This window comes from Crinia signifera, chromosome 6 (genome assembly GCF_055691185.1).
Source record: "Crinia signifera chromosome 6, ASM5569118v1, whole genome shotgun sequence".
Lineage (NCBI taxonomy): Eukaryota > Metazoa > Chordata > Amphibia > Anura > Myobatrachidae > Crinia > Crinia signifera.
In genome coordinates, this window is record NC_139222.1 from 207,957,959 (window position 1) to 207,981,021 (window position 23,063).

The following is a 23,063-nucleotide window of genomic DNA, read 5'->3' on the forward strand; positions in this document are numbered from 1 at the left end:
CCAATAGAAATGAAATAATTAGCCAGAATGTATTTCCTACCCTTAATATCTCCCTCCCACAGCCTAACCCTAATTTCCCACTCCTGTAGCCTGGGTATAGTTCTTTGGGTCAAAGCCATTTAGGTTGACATGCATTTGATCGACCACAGAAGGTTGACAGGGTTGGAAGGTCGATATAAGCAAGCATGATGCGACTCGCAGGCTCCGATATGATCCACATGGGACCTCGCATTGCACAGGCTGCCAGTCACATGCTTTTTGGATGCTTTTCATGTGATTGATCGCTGCAGTCAAATGAAAAGATCCCAAATTGCACATGAATCGCCTAGTGTAGGGGCACCTAAAGTCACTTTTCCTTGTTTGTTTATGCTGTTACTTCTGTTCATGTACGCAGGAAGGCATTACAGACCCCTTGTGGCGCCATATATATATAAATAAATGATCATATTAATGCACCATTTCTATGTGTATCTCTGTGTGAAAAGGATTGGGTGTGATGCGACATGAGTGTATGTGCGGAGTTAAAACATGCTGCATCCATATCTTCTTAATGAGTCCCACGGCGGGATGTATCAACATACATCCGCGCCCTTCGCACGGCAGCCGCCGAGATGCTACCGCATATGTACTAACATATGCGGCCAGCATCGGGCTGCGGTAACGGAGACCCCCGCGATACCTGTGATGTTGGCTGCGGGGGTCTCCGTCACCTCCCGGCGGCTGCCAGCGTCCCCCTGTGTCTCCTCCTCCCCCCTGAAGCCGGATGTCCTGCCGGCTGTCACACCAGGGGGAGGAGATGATCACAGGAGGACAGGAGGGGGTGGGCGCGCGGACGGCGTACGTCGGGCGGCGAAAGAAGCCCATACCCTCTGGGTGGCGATACCCTGGCCTGCGAAAACGGGGCGAACCGGTGATGATACATAGGAAAATGCGGTAAAACGGGGGTTTTACCGCATTTTCCCGTTAGTACATCCCGCCGCCAGTGTGTTGACCTGCCACATAAAGAGAGTACAGTATTTGTCTTTTATAGCTCTCCATAGAACAGTGGTTCCCAACTTGGGGTACTTGTACCCCTGGGGATACTCTAAAGACCTGTAGGGGGTACTTGAAAATAATATTGGTAATGGCGGAAGAAAAGTAAGAAGTCTCCCGCTGCCGTGGAGATGAACCACGTTGCATCACTTCCGTTCCGTCTGCAGCATCATCAGTGTCTCCTTTTCCAGACCAACAATCCACTGATAGCTACCTGGGCTTCCCTCAGACATCAGTGATCATCTGCCCACACTGATAAGGATGAAGGAAGCATCAGCATTAATCCTGCAGGCCCTAGCAGTAACCTCGGAGACAGTACGCAGCCAGCGGCCAGACACAACTCCTCCACTCCTCCTTAATATAAGCACAAACATGCTGCTCACTTCCACTCCACTCGTAAGTACTGTGGATATTTCATATTGGGGGAGATTCTCTATGCGGAAAATGCGGTAAAAACCCTGTTAACTGGGTTTTTACCGCATTTTTGGGATGCTGTAAGCATCCTCCGCGGGTTAATGTTGTGGGGGGCATCGCCAGAAAAATCTGGCGATGCCCCATAGAAGCCAATGGGCTTCTACCGCATCCCACCGCCGCCCCCCCCCCCCGCCACCCCGCACGGACCCCCGCCGCCCCGCATCGCCCCCTCACCTGTGTCCGGGCAGCACAGAGCTGTGCTGCCCGGACCTGTGACCTCCTCCCTGCACTGATCCTCTTCTGGGTGCAGGGAGGAGGAGAGCCCGGCGCAGCAGCGCCGGGTGTGTGAGGGAGGGACCCGGCGACTCTCACCGCAAAGGACAGCTGTCCTTTGCTATAATTATCGAATATGTTAGAACATATTTGATAATTATAAATGCGATGGACGGCGAAGGGGGGCGGAGATTCTTAGAGAATCTCCCCCAGCGAGAGGAGGAAGTACTACTATATGAAAAGCCTAATCTAGGGGTACGATAGAGAAAAAAGGTTGTGAACTGCTGCCATAGAATATACTAATTTGCAAGAGCAGACATTTACAAACTACCCATTCCTCTGCATTATCTAAAAAATATATATTTGAAATTTCTTTTTAGATCATTACTACAATAACATTTATTTTTTTCCCAAAAAAATGTATTGACAGGAAAATCAATGAAATACATTACATTGCAATTGTGACAGAAAATAACAGAAAATAAAACTGGTTGATCCAGGTCAAACAACAATAATTGACGGTACATTGTGTATAATCAGCCAATCCAATATCTCTCAATACACATCTCTTTATACTTTAAAAAAATATATTTTTAGACTATTTAATTTTAGGAATATTGATATGTAAAAAAAAAATACTTGTATCTAAATTGAAAAAATTGGCTTCATGGCAGAGTTCATAGTGTTTACCGTTAATGAACAGTGGCCTTAAGCACTCTGAAGTACCACAGGCTCCTGGCTTAGATCTGCGACCACTTTATCTTGTTTATTAATGAGTTAGTAGCAGATATGAAAGTGTAATGTCAGTCTTCCATGCATGATGCCTGTTCTCTGGAGAGACCTGGATAAATTAGGTGACTGGGCTGTTTTGTGGCAGGTGAAGTTCGGATTTAATGCTAAACACTTGGGTTGCAGCGATACTAAACGGTACTAGTACTGTACTGTATATTCCACAAGTACTTAATAAAGGAGTAAACAGCAGATGGTCTAAAAGTAAACAGTGCTAGAGAGTAGCAACAAAACCTAGGTGAGGTATAGCTGTTAAAGGCTAAAATATAATATGGGTTCTCTGTAAGGCTATATGAAATAGGTAACGCAGTTCTAGCCACCGCAGTACAAAACACACAAAGAATTACTGAAAAGAAGCAGGTACAGGTGAGTAAACACATGAATAAGAGGCATGTAGCATGTTCTAGAGGTAATTGCTGCTGACATATTTGGATTATTCTATTACAATATATGTGGTCAATGCAAAACAAAATCTTCCTTTTCATTAACACTCTGGGCGGTATTCAATGTGAATACCTGCGAGGTGCAGCGAATCCTTTTTAGGATTCGCTGCACATTCGCCACGTTCCGGAGCCAGCGGTCTCCGGTATTCAACGTGTCAGGGGCTCGCTGCCCCTGACAGGCGAATATGAGCTCCTGTGGCGAATGCCGCAGGGAGCCTGAGGAGGGTGCCAGGCAGAGAGATGGAAGTCTCTCTGCCTGCCCCTGAACGTTTGTGGGGGGCAGGTGGGCTCCCCGGGTGCCAGGCAGCACAGGCTGCCCCCCCGGGGGTGCCAGCAGGGGAGTGTATATTCACTATACCCGATCGTAACATCGGGTGCAGTGAATATATGAATATGTAATGAGCGGCTCGGCTCCGGCGCCCCCTGCTGGCTGCTGTGTAAAAAAAAATAAAAAAAAAAATATATATATTTTTTAAATTAAATATATATTCATGTGCTTACAGCACATGAATAAAAGTAGCATGCCCCTCCTCAGAATAGAATTCCTGATTTTTAGACACCAAATGTAAAAAACAAAACACTTTATTTTAAAAGTTCACCTTCCACTTCACCATAAAAAGATAGCGATTGCTACTCGGTGAATCATGGTGAAAAAAACCTTGAAATGTATTCGCCATGTGGTCATTGAATAAGGTGATTCACCGTTTTTGTAAAAAATTCGCCAAACAGCACAAATTCGCCATAAAAACATGGCGAATCAGGCTCATTGAATACCGCCCTTAATGGGAAGGTTGTGTGCAAGGGAGTGCTATAAAACACCTCTGCTTTAAGGTAATTGATGGGTTCTTTATTGCAGTGGTTCTCAACCTCAAGTAGCCCCAACAGTTTATGTTTTCTAGGTCACCCAGCAGGTGCACAGGTGCACTCATTACTCACTGACACATTTTAAAAGATCCACAGGTGGATCTACTTATTTCACTTGTAATTCTGTGTGGGGACATGGAAAACCTGCACTGTAGGGGGTACTTGAGGACCGAGGTTGAGAACCACTGCTTTACTATGAGAGTAGTAAATATGTAGAGTGACTTAGGAGCAATGTAGTATGAATTGAATGCTTTATACAATTTGTTTGAGCTAGATGTTGATCTAGATCAGTCGTTCTCAGGACCCCACACAGTTCACGTTTCCAGGTCAACAAGTGAACTCATTACTGACTGACACATTTTAAAAGATCCACAGGTGGAGCTAATTATTTCACTTGATTCTGTGAGTAGACCTGCAAAACATGCACTGCGTGAGATCCTGAGGACCGACTCTGAGAACCTGTGATCTTGATGGGTGCCTTAACTCAAATATAAATCGAAGTTTACTATGATGGTGCTACATGTTAATGCAGGCTGTATTTACTATGCATGCATAACAGATACTTTTTCATTACTTGTATCACAACATGTTTTTTTCCATACTGCAATTGCATCATAGTGGCCCCAACATATTCCATGATTACCATCATAGTAAGGAGGTGGTGGTGGTATGATAATGTAAATTAAGACCGAAATTACGTCTTTAGGTTCTATAGAAGTATTGTGGTTTCATTTGATTACAATCTCAAATACTCAATGATTAGAATCAGAACATTTTACACGTACTGTATGTGTCCAATTTAATTTTAGACATCAGAATGCTGATTAAAACAAGACTTTTATCAGCACACTGATGTTGCAGAACTTTCATTGGTCTACAACAAAACACAAATTAAAATTAAAAAAACCCTCAGATAACAGATAACCATATAATTTGACAGCCAATAAGAACCACTTGGCCCATCTATTCTGCACTAAACACAATTTTTGTCAGTAACCAATTAATGGTTTGTACAGTAGGATTGTGGTGGGAGTAACTCGGGGGAAACCCATGCAAACACTGAGAGAATATCCAAACTAGGGCCAGACTAGATGGGCCGGGATGCAGTTACGATCCCGGCGGTCGGGATCCCGGCGTTCAGAATCCCGACGCCGGAATCCCGACCGCCGAAATGCCGACACTTTCTCCCTCCTGGGGTGTCCACGACACCCCTGGAGGGAGAATAAATTAGTGTGCCGAGCGTAGCGAGGCACCGGGCCCGCTGCGTGGCGAGCGCAGCGAGCCCGCAAGGGGGGGCGATCCACGTCCCCCCCTTGTCGGCATTTCGGCTGTCGGGATTCCGGCGTCGGGATTCTGAACGCCGGGATCCCGACCGCCAGGATTCAATACTGAATCCGATGGGCCAAGTGGTTCTTATCTGCCGTCAAATTCAAATTCTATGTTAGGGCCATGGTGGTAATCAACTCCATGATTATGTGAGACAGTAATGCATTATCCGTAATGGACAGATAGCATGCATCTCATTCTGAGTTGAATGGATTAAATATTTTGTTCATTTTAGTTTTAAGATCTGCATTTCCATATTGCATATTGGGCACAAACTATTTGCATACTTCCATCTCTTTATGCCTAAATAGGTGAAATGGGTTTGGGTAAGCATAAACTGAGTAAGGTCATCTTCACAATACAGCAACAGAATAAGGAGAAAACACATACAAAAATATGCCTTTTATGCTGTGTACACACGGGGAAATATGATTGCTGGGGATATATTGCTAGCAATATATCCCCAGCAATCATATTGCTCAGTGTCTCCTTTTCATCAGCGATGAAAAGGTGACACTGCTACGGGGCGGAGGGGGAGCGCAGCAGCAGCAGACGCTGCTGCTGTCACTTTGATGGGAGGAGGGAGGGAGCAGCCGCACGGGGCTGGGGAGATCAATGCTGATCTCCCCGGCGCTGACCTCCAGGCACAGCGATCGCGGGGAAAGCCGCTGGTTGCAGGAGCATGCTCCTGCGACCAGCGACCATTAGGCAGTGCACACGGGAGCGCGCAGCTGGCGATTTATCGCCAGCTGCGCTCCAAATCACTGGCAATATGGTCGCTCAGCGACCATATTTCCAGCGATTTCACACAATATTGCTCCCGTGTGTACACACCTTTACTCTATCTAGCCACTTCTGATTGGCTGATTAATGACTTTCCAGGTGATAGCACTTAAATCATTAGTGCTGCAGCTGGATAATATCAAGTTCCACTCACTGGAGTAATAAATGAAATGTCCATTTGGACTTCTGTAGGAAAGTATAATCCCATTTCATTTTTAAGGGGTACGTAACAGCTGTGCTGGAGTTTTATATTTGACTACATTTTATATGGAATACAGGTTGAGTATCCCTTATCCAAAATGCTCGGGACCAGGAGAATTTTGGATAACGGATTATTCCGTATTTCGGAATATTTTTATATTTCAATGATGTATTTTGAAGTATCTTGCATTTATGCTGTATAAACACATAATATACACACAAATATATTTTATTACCACATAAAATACACACAAATATATTTTATTTGTTCAAAAAACAAGGTTTCAAAACGTGAAACAAAATGTGTGTACTATCTCAGCACTGAATTTGAATGCCAAGCAATCATTGTCTTGCACATCAGGGACGTGCGGTGAGGTAAATGGCTGAGGAGTCCCTGGCAAGTAACAGAGCCATATTTGCACACAATATATAATCCATGGGGTACATGCTGGCATTATACACATGTGCAGCAGAATACACTGCTGGAGATTCGATGAGTTTTGATAAGAGATGTGCCGAAAAGATAGCCAGGTGAAGCACTGCCTCACCTGCCATAGACTTTTTCTCCAGAGTTTTGACTATGAAAATTATTAGAATAATAAAAATAAGAATTTTTTTATATTTTATTTGTATTTTTGACATATTTTAAAAATTCAAAACTCTGGCGTATACGTTAATATGACAGGAAAGGCAGTGCCTCACCTGCCTCACCCCACCGCACGCCACTGTTGCACATATATAGTGCCAGTTACATATCATGTCCCCAGTGATGCTGTTACAAATGTCCCCAGTGAGTTTTTAGTAAAAAAAAAAAAAATTTCACTTTCTGGAATGTCTGGTTTTCGTAATAATTAGGATAACGGATATTCGGATACGGGATACTCGACCTGTATATGACTTTATTAATATCACTGCCAGGACACTAGTCTTTATTTTGTATATGACATGTCATTCAGTTACTCTATTGTGTAATGCATACCTCCCAACTTTGGTAGAATAGAAAGAGGGACATTGTACAATAGAATGAGGGGCGTGGCCTATGCTCGCAACCCTCCCGCAAGGCCATGCCACCTGTTCGATGCTACGGGGGCATGGCTAGTGGCTCTGTGCCTAACATGTTGAGGTTGAGATGATGTGATATCATTGGCCCTACCTCTGGGATCCGCCATTGCTACTTAGGTACAGAAGCCCCACCCATCAAAAACAGCCACCTATAGCATACATTATTGTCAGATACTATAGTGGCTCTTCTTCAGTTAATTATGTGTAAATGTGTGCTATCGGCTCATGCAGACTGAGCTAAAGATTTATGTACAGTGTCATTTTTTTAAATGCCCATGTATCTTTACTAGTCTCTCTATGGCAGTGACTTCCAACCTTTTTACCTTGCGGCACACTAAATATAATTTAAAATTGCCAAGGCACACCATGAGAACGCCACAGGGCAAAACACATTGGCCCACACAGGAAAAAAACAAACCTATTGGCCCCATATAATTAACAATCACACTGGTCCCCACAGGTAACAAAAATAAAATACATTGGCCCTTTACATGAAAAGAAGAGACCAGTAAATAACATTCAAACTGGTGGTGGCTGTATAATGGATTGGGCATCTCTAGATCTGGGGGCACTCGAGAACAGCATAAGGCACATTAGTGGTTGAAAAACACTGCTCTATGGTGTCCCCTTTGGGATGTTACATTACACTCAGGGCTGGCGCCACCACTAGGCAGCTTTAGGCATTTTCCTAGGGCGCCGGCCACTGGAGGGTGGTACTGAGAAGCAGCAGGAAAGCTCCCACCCGAGGAGAGCAGGAAGAAGAAAGCAGCTGCCAAGCCCAAGTACCAGCAGCTATTCATCCTGCCAGCAGGGAGCAGCAGGTGAGCCGTACCTCCGCCCCTCCCTGGAGCCAGCCATGCATCAGCGCTAATCTGCGGATGGCACCCACTGCAAGCTCCCACCCCCTCGCTGATTGTCAGCTGCAATCTGTGGCGGGCAGTGCCTGCACTCCCCCCTCTTGGAGCCTACCCATGGATATGATCGACGGGGGGCGGCCGCATGCTGGTCAGCGGTAATCTGTGGCTGGCTCCCACTGCCCCCCCCCCCCCCCCCCCATCCGTGCTGGTCAGCGGTAGACTGGACACAACTAATAATCTGAATTGTTGTAATAAGCAGTGACACTGACTGTTGCTTAGCGCAATATGAGGTTAAAACCTAGAAAGCTGCCATTTTTCTTAGGTTTCACAGCATTTCACATATGTTGTAAGCTCAGGAATGCAAAACAAACTGGAGCTTCTATCGTTAGGCAATGCCATCTACAGATTGTAAGCTTGTGAGCATGGGCTTGCTACCTACCATTAGCGAATTTTGTTTTATCTGTTTGTACTGTTGTAAAGCGCAACGGAATTTGCTGCGATATATAAATGCTGTTAATATAAAAATTTAAATTTATAGATAGCATTGCATAATGTGTGGAACTAGTTCAACTTCCACTTTGGCCCTGCACAGTAATTCTCATAGCAAAGCATTATAATTTGCAAACCGGTGCAAAAAACCCTACCACTGGCCCGCCTAATGGGGGGAGGAATTAGGAAGGCGTGGGAAATGAGTTTTGTCACCTCTCCAGGACCACTCTAAGCCCTGGGTGTACTGCATTCAAAATGGGATGAGTGATGCATTTTGCCCATAGAATTGTACTTGGGACTGGTATTAGGCATAAGCTGGGTACATAACTGAGTAAGGCGCCACATAGAGGAGGGTACCAGGCCCAGCAGCATGCTAGATTGTCTGCCTCTGGGTAGTTCCTGCCCGTCCTCGGAGACACACAGCAACAAGGAAGTGTTATTGGTGCCTGTATCTGGCACTGCACAGTGAAGGAACATGAAATAAACTACAGCTTTTAGGGAGCTGTAGTTTATTTGGAGTATCTTCACTGTAATGTGTAGTGCTGTCCTGGACACTGGCACTTAAACAATTCCTGGTTGCTGTCATTATTACTGTCTGTGGGCATAATGTAAGGGGCAATACTACTGTGGGCATAATGTAAGGGGCTATATTACTGTGGGCATAATATAAGGGGCAATACTACTGTGGGCATAGTGTAAGGGGCTGTATTACTGTGGGCATAGAGAAAGGGGCACTGCAACCATGGCCATAGTGAAAGGAGAACTACAACTGTGGGCATAATGTGTAGGAGCAATACAACTGCAGACATTGGCCCTTATTTATTTCTGATCGCAGTTCAAATTTGTTCTCAAAATGGGCAAAACCATGTGCACTGCAGGGGGGCAGATATAACATGTGCAGAGAGATTTGTGTGAGTTATTTTGTTTCTGTGCAGGGTAAATACTGGCTGCATTATGTTTACACTGCTATTTAGATTTCAGTTTCAACACACCCCACCCAAATGTAATGGTTTGTACACACGGGGGCGATATGCCATGCTATGCGAGTCCCGATGCAATCAGATCGCACAGAGTGGCACAATTTAGACTATATAGTGCAGATCTGCACTATATAGTCTTGGCTGCCCTCTCTATGGGGTTTATTCTGGTTTGGGCGGCTGGGCCGTAAGCGTACGTTCCGTGGTTTTTTTTTATCTGCGCATGCGTACCTTCCGCAATGTGCAGGCACGACGACTCCACAACGCTCACGGACGGTTCTTTCCATGCGAAAAAACCTGTCCGCAAGAGTACGGTCATTGTGGGTGGCATAGGGGCGTGTTGAGGGGAGCGGCCTAAATAATGAGGAAAACTGGGCGTAAACATGGGCGTACACGGGGGTGTGCACAAAAAATGTACGCTGCTACAACCGCTCGATCGGCGAAAGCAACGTGCATTTCGGACACAAAACAGGCGGCTGCCACCGCCACCTCCAGACCACCCCTACAGATAAGGCATGAGAGCGGACGGCTGGGTCTGCTAATTAACGCTGATTACTACTCAAACACATACACCTGAATGTAATAAGCAATGCTGCAGTCTATTAAGTCCAAAGCATTATTTCACTACCTGCAAGCCACACACAGCACTCAAACACATTGGAAGCATATCTTTCTACACTTCTCTACATGTAAAGGTTGGTTTCATTTTAGTTAAGATCTTTTTAAGACCTGCTTATATATGCCAAGGTAGTTATTTGGTAACCATTTACACACATTCAGTAAGTGTTTTCATATACTTTAAACAGCAGCACACTCAATCTACACAAGTCGACATGTGTCAACGTTTTCACTCGAATACAAACAATTTTTTTTTTCATTTTGATAAAAATCCATAAAACAATAATTGAATAACAATTAGAATAAATCCTTTAATTGTCTTAATCATAGTTGAAAGGCTAGATTATATGTGCAGGCAGTTTTTTCCCTGCACAGAAACAAAATAACACCCAAATCTAAAGGTGCGTACACTTGTACAGAATTTTTCTGTCTGATCTATCTGGTGGGAACAAAAACCCGGAAATGTATATTTCCATGTATATTGTATACAATATCGCATCTCATCGCATCTCATGCTGCACATACTTTTTGTACTAGATCTCATCTCGTCGCAAAACCGAGATGCGATTGATATTGTAAACAATATTGTATACAATAATTGTTACATGTATGGCATCTTTACATAGATTCTTGACGGCTCATCAGATGTAATGACAGTTGGTATGGTTGGGAGGTGTCAGAGTTCATACCAACTGTCATTACATCCGATGAGCAGTCAAGAACCTGTTTAATTCATACAGTATGTGCTAGAAATAATCTGGCAACCCTGGTGCCCAGGCGTTTTAAGGGAGGGTCTGTGACATCGGTCAGCCTGTTTCTGTCCTAGAGTTGTGGAAAGGTCAGACTTACTAACATTTGCACAAATTGGAAAAATCAAATTTGATGGTTCATGAATTGCGTATGGCTGTGCAACAGGATAGCATTATTTTCAGAATACACTTGCAGTTTTCACAGGGCAGGTTTTCTTTCTGTCTGGGTGGCGGCCAACTTATCGCAAGTCTGAATCAGGTACAATATCCGTAATAAAATAGAATAAATTAATCACCAAGGGCGTAACTACTATACACTGGTGAATCTAGAAATGTGCTAATTTGTGGTCCTTCATGCAAGTACTGCAGCAGAAGGCCAGGTACCCTTGCACGGCTTTGCAGCACGCACCAAAGGGGCCGCTGCCATCATGTGCCTCACTATCAGCAGACGGATCTAAAAGGTGGTCAGGTGCACCCTCAGACCACACCTTAGATTCACCTATGCTACTATAGGTGCAGGGGGTACAGCTGCTATGGGGCCCACGGCCGAAGGGGTCCCATCTTTACTGTCTAAGTAATATGTTTTACATACATTTAACACCATCTGTTGCTAAATAGGGGAACCCCACAAACTTTTGCTATGGGGCCTACGAATATCAAGTTACGCCCCTGCTAATCACACTAGAAGAGTAAGGAACATGGACTAAGGAATGAATAATCTTGAGAATGTGTCCACAATCCCTGACATATACCTAAACTCCTGACAGAGTACGTCAGTACAGCACTGTGCATATAATGTAGGGCACGGGGCTGTAAGTGAGGTCTGTATTTTAATCTGATTTGGGCATTTGATCTGTGTTTACGTGATACAACAAAACAAAACAAAAGACTTGTTCATTGGGCAGATTAAACGCTTTCACATTTCTATGTCTAATCCGGCTAGAAAGATTTATCATTTTGGCTGAACATAGACACATGTAATATTGTTCTAATACACCCTCAGGAGTAGCATTCCAAGGCCAGCTCAAGCCAGATCACACTGTGAGCGTCTCCAGACAGATGGGCAGTTCTACACAGAAAGAATATGCTTTGTACCCAGTCTCCAGACTCACCAGAAGGTCACAGTGTAAGCCATTACCTTCCTAAGCGCACACAGGAAACATTCCTAATTGCTAAATAATTACCCATGAGTTTTCAGATTTATTGACCTGTGACCTCTCAATATCTTTAGCTCCCAAAAACCAAAACATGAAGCCAGGACACCTGTAGGGAGCCACTAGAGTGAGGATCCAAGTTCAGTACACATTCCAAGCAGATTATGGAGGAAAACAACAGTTTCCTACTGTCAGGCCAACACGGAACGTCCCTTAATAGCTCCCCCGTCCTCTACCTGCACTTTGTGTGTTTGTTCAGTGGAAACATGGCTTCTGGCACTAGAATACTAACAGTTGTTTCAGACGCTAGAGCGAAGGGCAGAGGCCAGTGAACGCCAGCAGTAAAGGAACCACACTGAGACAATAAGGTCAAGAAGGGATTTTCAGCATGGTTGACTCCTAGATGCCCTCAATAAGTAAGCCCTACCGTTGTTGAGTAAACCCAAACACCAGCAAGGGTAAGAATATCACAAGAGACCAGTTTGCACCTAATCTAAAGCATGTTGTTTTGGATACACTGAAAGAAAATGTGTAGAGTACAAAACACAAATAGTAGGATAGAGGAAAATAATTAAAATGAGTAACATAGAAGTAAAATTTATGGAGAAACTCCCTGATCTAGTAGATTTTAGTAACTCACTAGTAGCTTACCCGTTCTTCAACTGTTTCAAATGTTAAGGCAAAATTGACAACAAGGGGCAGATGTATTAAGCCTGGAGAAGAGATAAACTGGGGATAAAGCACCAGCCAATCAACCCCCAACTGTCATTTTCAAACACAGTTTATTGGCTGTTGCTTTATCTCCTTTCACTTTATCTCCACTTTATCTCTTCTCCAGGCTTAATACATCTGCCCCCAAGTTAGAAGAAAGCTCATGGCAAAATGTTACCAATCTCAAGTAACCATCCCTTCAAAATACTATACAATCACACCCAACACATACTGCGCTGTCCAAGTCAAAAATTAAATAACCAGCATTACAACATACTAGCTACAGGGTACGGCAATCACCTGCAGCTTTGTTGGCACCCTGAAGTTTGTATCCCTGTGTGCTCAGGCCCGTCGTGGTGCTAAACTGCCTTCACATGTACAAAGCTAACAAACCACAGACTCACTTTAGCTGTAATATTTGTCAGTCCCAAGAGAAAAACATTAGATGACTACTTATTACGATCTTATCTGTAAGATTGTACTACACAGTAGCTTTCCCTCCATTTATAATTGGTCCACACTTACCTTGATAAAACTTCAGGTTAGAACATCCCTGCTAGTATATGTAAAAAAACTGTATATTTCAATAGCATAGAAGGGTTCTCCGATCAGACTGGACATAATAAGGGAATAGCATAGCGCAAAGAGTTTCAAATATGTGCTGCAACCATTAGCAACCATTCATGCTGCTTTCAGACCGCATAACTGGCTTTGACCCTGTATTTGGAAACGTTTCCAAAAACGGGTCTGCCAGATAAAACCCCTTTCAGACCGCAGCACTTAAACGGTATATTACCGTTTAAGTGCCGATTTTTTGACACTGGCAGACCCGTTTTTGGAAACTTTCCAAATACAGGGTCAAAGCCAGTGCAGCCTTCAGCACTCCCCTCCGTGCAGCTTCCCCCCCCCCCTCGCGTGTCGACCGAGAGCATGTCGACGCCCCCCGCGCATGTCGCCGCCCCCCCGCGCGTGTCGGCGCCCCCCCCCCCCCGCGCGTGTCGGCGGCCCCCCCCCCCCCCCCCCCCCTGTCGACTTACCCCGTGCCGGTACCTCCGTTGTGGACTGCAGCTCAGTATGCTCGGAAAGCACTTATGAAAAAAGTGTCTTCCAGAAAATGGCTGCCCCATAGGAAACCCAGTTTAAAAAAACTGTCTTCCGTATGGGGGCAGCCATTTTCTGAAAGACACTTTTTTCATAAGTGCTTTCCGAGCATACTGAGCTGCAGTGCCGGGAACCACAACGGAGATACCGGCACGGGGTAAGTCGACACGGGGGGCGCCGACACGCGCGGGGGGGTCGACACGCGGGGGGGCGTCGACACGCGCGGGGGGCGTCGACACGCGCGCGGGGGGTGTCGACACGCGCGGGGGGGCTCCAGTGCTGTGAATACTTAATGAGCGCTCATTAAGTATTCACTGTGCTGAATTTAGGACCCAGCTCATTGGCTGGGTCCTAAATACCGTTTCTGAGCCGATTTTTGCACTAAAATACCGGTTCAGAAACGGGTAGGACCCTGCATTTTAACCGGTTAGAAAAAACGGCATTTTCTAACCGGTTAAGTGGGACTGGACCTTTCAGACCGCACACATTACCGTTTTAAAACGGTAAAAAAACGGCAATATACCGTTTTAAAAGTGCGGTCTGAAAGGGGCATCAGATAGCTACTTCTAGCAGAATACTGTAAATTACGATGGCCTTATTATAGACTTATTAAATTGATATTTAATTAATTCTAAGCAGACTCCAAATCATACATCTCTTTACTGAGAAATAGTCAAGATATAGGTAAGCCCATACAGAAAACCACATAAATGTAAACTACATTTGTCATCAAAACCCCAGAGTACCATCAATGTTTGTTCTAGCAAAAAGGTTATCGTACCACAATCTTCACCAGTTGTGCGCATTTTACATACACATAGCACTGCAAGAGCCTCTGCATGATGCAAGAAACCCACACATTGTACAATTGTAAATAGATGCAGTCTGGTGTGAAGCGTTGGGTAGATCATAGGCGTTCTAGATCTTTGAGTAAAAATTAGGAACCCTAAAATTAGATTTTTTTTCTTGTATTCTAAAACGCTTAAGAAGCTAAGCTTAGAAATGTTTGGGAGCAGGTAGAAGTTATTATGTGCATGGGATGGGTGGTGGTCCTAAAACAATGAATTTTTAAGTGACCACTCTTTCTTTCTGCAATGTCCATTTAAGCTTTAAGATTGGGTGCAGATCTATAGATTGGGAAAATGGGGGTGCATCTTGCAATGTATTCTCAAAGCACTATGGACTCCTATATCTCCAGCCTCATTTGTCCAAACTCCCTCCAATCCACTCTTTTACTTCCTTTAATGCTCACCTTCTCTTATACACAAAGGGGGTCATTCTGAGTCATTCACTCCCCTGCGCGTTGGCACGGGGGAGCGATGTTTTTTTCCTGTGCATTATGATTTATTCCCATGTTCAGAGTCCTTGGGCAAACGGACTTGGCCACTTGCATAGTCTCTGATCCTTTTACACGGACCGATGCGGGCCGGGGGCATGGAGTCGTGTGTCGCCCATGGGAATGCCCAGTTTCATGGGCATTCACATGAAACGCTGGGCAATCCCATGGGGGCGGGCTGCTGATGTCACATGTCGGGGACCATTGACTGGTTTCTCCAGCAGTGGGCACATGTGAGGGGATGAATTTCCGTGACACATCCCCTCTCATTGCGAGGGGATACGGCAGTGGCTGGGGGCGGCGATTTGGCAAGGCAGGCACTCTGGGACTCAGTAAGCTGCGAGCTTCACAGCTTACCAAGTCAACCAGAATCAGGGCCCAAGGCAGACTTTCTGTGAGTCTCAAAAGGTTCAAACACTCACTCAAGGCTTACGTTTTTATTCCTCCCTCCTAGTAAATCTATACTCTTCTCCCATCTGTCACTTCACCCACTTCATACTTCAGCTGTTCACACTTCTTAGCATTTAAGCTGTCCTAACTTCCAGTGCCCCTGGTCGCCTAGTCCCTTCCTGAGACTGGTTTGTGTGCTCACCCTTCATTAGGTACATGCCCAGTGAGTGCTAAATTGACTGGGTACGGTATAAATCTCCTACAGTCGGGATTCCGAAGGTCTTTTCCCTGACATCAGAATCCCAACTGCCAGGAGGGGGGGGTGAGCATATTGAAGCCCCTTTCAGGCTCACTGTGCTTGCCACCTACTCTATTCTCCCTCTATGGGAGCCGTGGACCCCCACAAGAGAAAATAGCCCGTGTAAGTTGGGATTCTGACTGTCGGGCTCCTGACAATCGGGATTCTGATGTTGGAGAAACAATCATTAGAATCCCGACTGTCGGCTAGTCATTTGGCTCCCGAGCTGACTACCCCTCTCATTGTATCACCTACACTTACATGCCATTCACACTGAGTTTCCCAAACCTAGCATCTAGGACATATTCTTCTAGTTATTCGGGTTTATTGCTGTGTGTTCAGGGCCGGTGTAAGGCTTCTCAGCACCCTAGGCAAAATTCCAACCTATTGCACAACCCCCCCTCCCCGCCCATACTGCCACCAATACCCACTTTCCAACCCCTTAAGGCATACTTGCCTAACATTCCAGAATGGCAGGGAGGCTCTTAAAAAAATTTGTTGGTCCTTCCTGCTTTCCCAGGAGGCCTCCTTTTGCAGCCAAGGAGGAGGGGGCAGCAAGGTAGGGATGTATGCCTCAAGTAAAAGTATGGAGGTAAGGTTTTAGAAGTTCAACAGCAGCCACCCGCATTAAGTACAACAAGGATCCTCATAGACATCAATGATTTTTTGATAGGCTGATTTGGTGGTGCCTCCCAGATCCTGGCGCCCTAGGCAGCTGCCTAAATATGCCTAATGGTAGAGCCGGCCCTGTGTGTGTTATTCCAAGTCACCTACAGTTCGGGTACCATTGATATGCATGTTTTGCTGTAACAGTGTATATACCAAGTACGGGGCTACAGAAACTTTGTGGTGCTTTAAAAATAAAAGTTAATAATAATCCTTACAACTGTGCACATACAGAAGCATTGTGGGCCTGCTCTTTTTTTGGTTACTAAATGATTGTTAAAATTATTTTATATTAGTCATATGTTCTATATATTCTACAAGCTCATTTTTAAATTTTTATTTTTGCAGTGCCAGCAAATTTCAGGGAATCATATAATCAATATGTACATCAGATGATATATTTAGCAAATGCAACGCTTAAGAGAGCTCTATGAAACGTAGAGGATTTGGATTCTAAGAAATACATCTAATGCGGCATACACACAGGGCGATTGTAGCCCTTTTTCTAAGCGATCTGAATAAATCCTGGTCCTGCGTGTCGCAGACGTTTTTGACCAGTCCCCACTGTAACTCGACATTCAATATTCAATATTCCAAGTGTTGGAAAAGCCACATTTTGTTTTTGACAATTCAGATTCGACTTAAAAAAAAGCAGAATCTGAAAGCCTTTAATGCTATTGGAAATGGTAGCATTGAATAGGCTGATGCCACCATTTCCATACAGATTGAATACCCCCCTAAATCTATTAATCACCAGTGAAAACTGGCCATGCCAGATCAATCAGCCCACATCGCTGGTGCATCGCTGTGTGCTGAGCGTTCTGTGCTAAGCAGTATAGCGCAGGGTTGCCGACTTTCACAGTCTCCTCTCCGGGAGAAGCCAGCATCACTTCTGGGGGCAGGCCTGAGACATCATCAGTCCCTGCCCCCAGTAATGCAAATCACGCAATATGCGGGTCTCCGGTGAGGGGGCGGGGCTAAATATGTGCGATTAGCGTATTTAGCCCCGCCCCTTCCGCCGAAAAGCTGTTTCAAGCTTCTACAACCAGGTATGTTAGGGGCGGAAGGAGGTCTGCCGGAATCCGAGAGGGTGGCCCACCTTTCTGGGGGCCGGGAGGGGGACCCGATTTTCAGGATCCTCCCGGCCATTCCGGGAGGGTTGGCAACCCTGGTATAGCTCAGCACAGAGGCTCAGTCGTCCCATGTGTAGGATGCATACAGAAAAGAAAGTAATAAGAAAGTGAGTTTGTTGGAGTTTGATTTGAATTCCAGTAGTGAAGGGTATGTGTCTTTTACAGTAGTGTCACAATTGTGGGGGTAGTCGTGATTTTAGGTGTGTCCGCTGAGTCAGAATGTTGAAAGATATGATCTATGTATAAGAGAGCAGCAGCCAACAGATGGATGTGAGATTTTACGGCAAGGTTAAAGCTCTACCTCCTCTCAGAGTTTTCTTTTGTTCCAAACAGAATGCTATTTCAGAAAACCATCAGTAACTAAGTTGTGCTTACAATGTTGTCTACAAGAACATGGTGTATGTCAAAGAACTACATTTTTATTATCAGCAGCCTGAGATCATATTGTCAATGGGTTTGATATATAAAGGAACAAAAACGCTTATCATCAATGAAAACATGACATATCACCTATGATAATGCAAATTTTTTATTATACCCAATAAATGGCCAACTTGTACATAGTGATGGGGATTGTTGTATCAAAAGTCCATTTAGTCAATAAGTAACTGGGACGTCATCTCTAGTTACCCGTTGTCCAGGAAACCAAGATGTGTACACTAACAACTCCACCACCTAAACCCATTGTGCACAAAGCACTTCCGGACGCGGGACCTCACACCTGACCGGAGCGCAATCCAATGACGTCATCTCTAGTTACCCGTTATCCAGGAAACCAAGATGTGTACACTAACAACTCCATCACCTAAACCCACTGTGCACAAAGCACTTCCGGACGCGGGACCTCACACCTGACCGGAGCGCAATCCAATGACGTCATCTCTAGTTACCCGTTATCCAGGAAACCAAGATGTGTACACTAACAACTCCATCACCTAAACCCACTGTGCACAAAGCACTTCTGGACGCGGGACCTCACACCTGACCGGAGCGCAATCCAATGACGTCATCTCTAGTTACCCGTTATCCAGGAAACCAAGATGTGTACACTAACAACTCCATCACCTAAACCCACTGTGCACAAAGCACTTCCGGACGCGGGACCTCACACCTGACCGGAGTGCAATCCAATGACATCATCTCTAGTTACCCGTTATCCAGGAAACCAAGATGCGTACACACCTAAACCATGAAAAAATATACATATATATATATATATATATATATATATACACAATATACATAAGTCTCTGCATTCACATTATCACATCCAGATTCCACCATCTAGTCTGTATTGCAAATAAGCTGCTAAAGGACAGGCATTCATTAATACAACCATAACATCCATGAAGTAATACTTCTCCTGAGGAAGCCGCTGAGAGGACACCAAGGCGGAGAAACGCGTTGAGAGGGGACACTGAGGCTGCCAATAACATCGGGCTGATGATTGATTCTCGGATATGACCGAGTGCTGAAGGTCGGAGAAACTCACCATTGCCTACAAGCCATCCACTTGACCCCTGGATTACAAATAAGTATACCACGATAAATGTGCACATTTCTGTGGGGACTGAACTCAGTACTAACCTACTAACTGGCTCTGCATATGAGCAAAAAACCTGCAATTGCATATTGAACTAACAAAGTTTAACCAGCACCAGTTATAGGGGGAGTTCTTTGTGTTATATGTGTGTAAGTCTTGTCTGTCTATTATTGACTGTGATAACATGTATAATTGTAATTCTTAATTAAATATTTTTATATTCAGTACAGTGCTGTTCCTACTCCCCTTTTTTTCTTGTGCATATACTGTGAGGGGTTTTGGTAATTCCCCTTATGGTTCAGCAACAGTACAGAATATACAATCAGCGCTCAATATCAGCTTGTGGTGTTTTGTTATAACATCCATGAGCCTGATTCAGACCCGATTGCAGGGCTGCGATCACATAGCCACCGCCACCCAGCCCCCGCCCCGGTGGAAGCCAGTGAATGGGCTATGATAATGTTGCAGCTCAGCGAAAATTGGCAAATCCATTTGCAGCACACTCACTATCAAATGATTTCTCCACTGTGTGCAGTGTCAGAGTAGCCTGGATTTACTCAGCGGCTGCGATGAAATAGAACAGCCGACGTCAGAAGCCCTCCCTGAAATTGCCTGTCCACGCCCATGTTTTTCCAGGACACGCCCATTAAACAGCTGGGTGCCACCCACAAATGACGGCCGCATGCCTTTCACCTTACCATCATTCAGCAAATAAAGAAGATGCTGGATTTTACCTAAGGAGGTCTTGCGCATGCGCACTATGCTCCGGGCACATGCGCATTCCTTCAATAATCGCTCAGACTGCAAATTCGCAGCACAGCAATCGGGTCTGAAGCCGGCCCCATGTCTTGATCCCTCCTGGGACCTTAATCTTGAACACCTCTTGACTTAATCTTCCTTCCCGTTTTTGACTATGGAAGGGATACGGTCATTAGGTCTACAGAAACTAGGTCGACAAGCATTGGGTCGACACCACTAGGTCGACAGGCAACAAGGTTGACAGGTCATTAGGTAGACACAAGCATTATGTCGACATGGGCTAGGTCAACAGTCAAAAGGTCGACATGGGGTTTTCAAAAAAAATTGAGCGACGTGCCGACAGGCGGTATTTCATGCCCCACCATCCACTAGGGCGTGGTGGGAGAATAAAATAGTGTGCCGAGCGCAGCGAGGTACCGTGCCCGAACCATTGCGAGTGAAGCATGCGATGCGAGGGGATGCGGTGCACTTGAAACTGTGTCCATGTCGACTGTGTTGACGTTTAGGTAAAAAAGCGAAAAACCCCATGTCGACCTTTTGACTGTCGACTTTGCCCATGTCAACCCAATGCTTGTGTCGACCTAGACCCATGTCGACCTTGCTGCCTGTCGACCTAGTGGTGTCAACCCTATGCTTGATCGACCTAGTTGTTGTAGACCTAACGATCCACACCCAGAAGGAAGCCCACAAAAACACCTGGAGGAAACATATAAACTACACACAGATGGGCTCTTGGTTGAAAATTAACTTATTACATTGTACACATTCGATTTAATAGAACGAATTTGATATTTCCTTGGCTGCACAGTAGATTTTTCTGTTCAATTTTGTGAAAACGGGAGCGCGCATCAAATCGAATGTAGATCGAAAGTGACACAAAAACCATTGGATGTGGATTTGATTTTGCTTCTATAAGCAAAATCAAATTGAAAACAGGGAAAAATGTAAGCGTGTGTACACAGCTTATGACTCCCCTTTCCCCACCAGTATCTGACAGTTCTTCTGCAGTTGGTTTCACAGAGGAACCTGAGTTTTAGCAAACATCACACATAAGATTACAGAGAATTACATCAAGGGGAGAGCTATATTACTGTTTAACACTCCACCTGGTTATAGTATTTCATACAGCCACACAAAAATCTCCAGATCAAGCTGGCATAAAGTACTCAATGTAGAGATACATATTATTACCCCTCTTCATTTCACTAGCAAAGTGTAGAAAGTGCACTGTTCCCAATGCTAAATATATAAATATCACATCTACATACCAGCGTCTATTCTTGCAGGCAGAGGGGCTGGGGGCTGGCCAGCAGCTCATAGAGCTGCTGGGCATGCCCCCACAGCGGCGAAAAATGGGGGAGTGGCTTCGCTGTAGCGGTGCGATTATAGACCACGGCCCTTTCCGATAAGACACGCCCCCGAAAACCGCAGCGTGTCTCCAGCGCGCACCCTGTCCCTCCCAGGCATCTGCAAAAGTTGGGAGGTATGCATCTATTTCTCACATATCTAAACTGATAGCCTTACGGCTAGGAGTAAACAGGCGCCTAATAGGATGGTTTGCCAAGCAGCTCCTACTAGGGGGCGTCAAACCCCTAAATATGGTATGGAAGAAAAGCAAAAAAGGTGGAGCGCTAAAAATTGGATCAATATGGTAGTATAAAAACAGTGTATAATTTTATTTGCTTATTGCACAATATCAGGGGAGTTTGTGGTCACTTGATGGGTATAAAAATCTTTTACACAGTAGAATTACATAAAGACATAATTGAACAAAATACAAAAAGGTTTAAAATGGAATAATAATAATAAGAGTAAAGGAATATGTGTTATACTTATGGCATGGATTCCCGTATTAGTGTCCTTATTGGAGGTACTTGTAGTGGCTGGATTTAAACGTCCTGAGGCTGAATTTTTGTGGGGTCCATAAACCTTGCCGGATAAGTGGTGCTGGAGGGAGATAGTAGACCCGATGGATTGTGGGTATCCTCAACGATGTGCGCCCTTGTAATCCTTATTATGCAGGTGGTGGTGTCCCAATTTTAGAGATATAAGATGGTATTTTAGCCCAGTTGACGATCCAGGTGTTTGTAAGGCAAGTTTTTGCTCCAAGATAGGGTATCCAATTGCAGCCAAATAAACCCAATACAATCAGCAGGTGCTCCCTGACATGTTTCGCATGTTTTTCAAAGCTGTCAGTTGGACGGTGAAACATGTCAGGGAGCACCTGCTGATTGTATTGGGTTTATTTTGCTGCAATTGGATACCCGATCTTGGAGCAAAAACTTGCCTTACAAACACCTGGATCGTCAACTGGGCTAAAATACCATCTTATATCTCTAAAATTGAGACACCACCACCTGCATAATAAGGATTACAAGGGCGCACATCGTTGAGGATACCCACAATCCATCGGGTCTACTGTCTCCCTCCAGCGCCACTTATCCGGCAAGGTTTATGGACCCCACAAAAATTCAGCCTCAGGACGTTTAAATCCAGCCACTACAAGTACCTCCAATAAGGACACATAAGCCCCTTTCACATTGCAGTTTTGACACGGCATATTGCCGATTTTTAACTGCTTTAAAACGGTACCAGCTGCAATATGAAAGCTCCACAATCAATTTACCGGTTACAAAATACCGGTATTTTGAAACGTGTTAAAAGCAGGATCCTACACGTTTCTGAGCCGTTTTCCCTGCAGTCTGAACAGCTCAGAAACGGTATTTGCTACAAATGATAACCACACATTGGGGGAAATTTACTAAAGGAAATTTGTACAAAAAATAGGTGTATTTGTATCCAGAAATACACTTATTTTTGATATTTACTATCCCGAAAATACGGCAATTCGTATTCGTATTGATGTACTAGCAATACCAATACAAATTGCCGTATTTTCGGGATAGTAAATGTCAAAAATAAGTGTATTTCTGGATACAAATACACCTATTTTTTTTACAAATTTCCTTTAGTAAATTTCCCCCATTATCCCCGCCCACAAGCAGGAAAAAAACTTTTAAAATGACAATGTATGGCTTTCTATAGGTGAAACGGGTTGAATCTGAAGGTACAAAAATGGTATTGAAACTGCAATA

The 23,063-nt window shown here is 44.7% G+C and overlaps 1 protein-coding gene across 4 annotated transcripts in view; it reads right to left on the reverse strand.

Moving 5' to 3' along the window:
• Positions 1-23,063, reverse strand: part of GCGR (glucagon receptor) — a 62,835-nt gene that overhangs the window by 34,240 nt on the left and 5,532 nt on the right. Inside the window, exon 1 of one of the 4 annotated variants that reach the window (XM_083148717.1) lies at positions 12,683-12,734. The exons of the other annotated variants lie outside the window; for them this stretch is intronic. The gene's annotated coding sequence lies outside the window, so the exon portion shown is untranslated. Of the gene's footprint in view, positions 1-12,682; positions 12,735-23,063 lie in introns of those variants that run through there. 4 annotated transcript variants of the gene reach the window in all.